Below are 868 nucleotides of genomic sequence, written 5' to 3' on the forward strand. Positions count from 1 at the left end.
ACCATAAAAAATTGCAAAGGCAGAGGAAGAAATGCTTTGCACAGAAGAAGAAGATGAAGTTTGACCAACTCAAAACTTGTGTTGGTCTGTGTTGTTGATATATTTAAAAACACTATACACATTACAATGAGTTGGAAAATCCCTTGATCGCAGGGATGCTAACAATATACAAGGAAAATAAAAGCAACTATAGAAGAAACAATTAATTGAATATTTAGTGTCCTTATTTACAATGACTGTTACAAGGGAAGTTGCCATGTTTGGTGAGATTTCCTTCTAAGATAGGATTCTCCTTAATATTCCCATTGTTTCCACCAATGGAAGCTGTTGGGTCGAAATAAAAAGATAAAAATATCTATTTTGTGAAAAATTCCCTCATGTCATTTTTAGATAACTAATTTGTGTAATGGTCTTGGTTTAAAATGTCGATGCAAAATTGTCCCAAAATAATGCTAAACACTTATTTATATGAATTCAATTCCAGATTTTTGAACTGCTTAGGTTTGACTTTCAACATCTAAGACGAATGGCTCAGTTATTAGTGTTATTTTACTTTCAAAGGATAACAATAATAAGTAAAGAAAGATTTGGTATGAAAAGCATTGAAACTTCTAGTCCCACAATGCTTGGGAAAGAAAAATGTATAGGAAGAAAAGGTTGTAAATTTTGCATCTTGTTACCTTCTCATTCTTCAGAGACAAGTTTTCATACCCATATGAAGTCCTATGACAAGCTTTGGGAGAACACAAAATTAAAATTAATTTTGTCGAGTTCCTCCATTGGCGCAATGGTAAAGTTGCTCCATTGTGACCTGGTGGTCACGTGTTCGAGTCACGGAAACAGCCTCTCTGAAATGGGTAAGGCTGCG

This window comes from Tasmannia lanceolata, unplaced genomic scaffold (assembly GCF_043159265.1).
Source record: "Tasmannia lanceolata isolate RefF3 unplaced genomic scaffold, GAP_Taslan_0.1 ptg000006l, whole genome shotgun sequence".
NCBI lineage: Eukaryota > Viridiplantae > Streptophyta > Magnoliopsida > Canellales > Winteraceae > Tasmannia > Tasmannia lanceolata.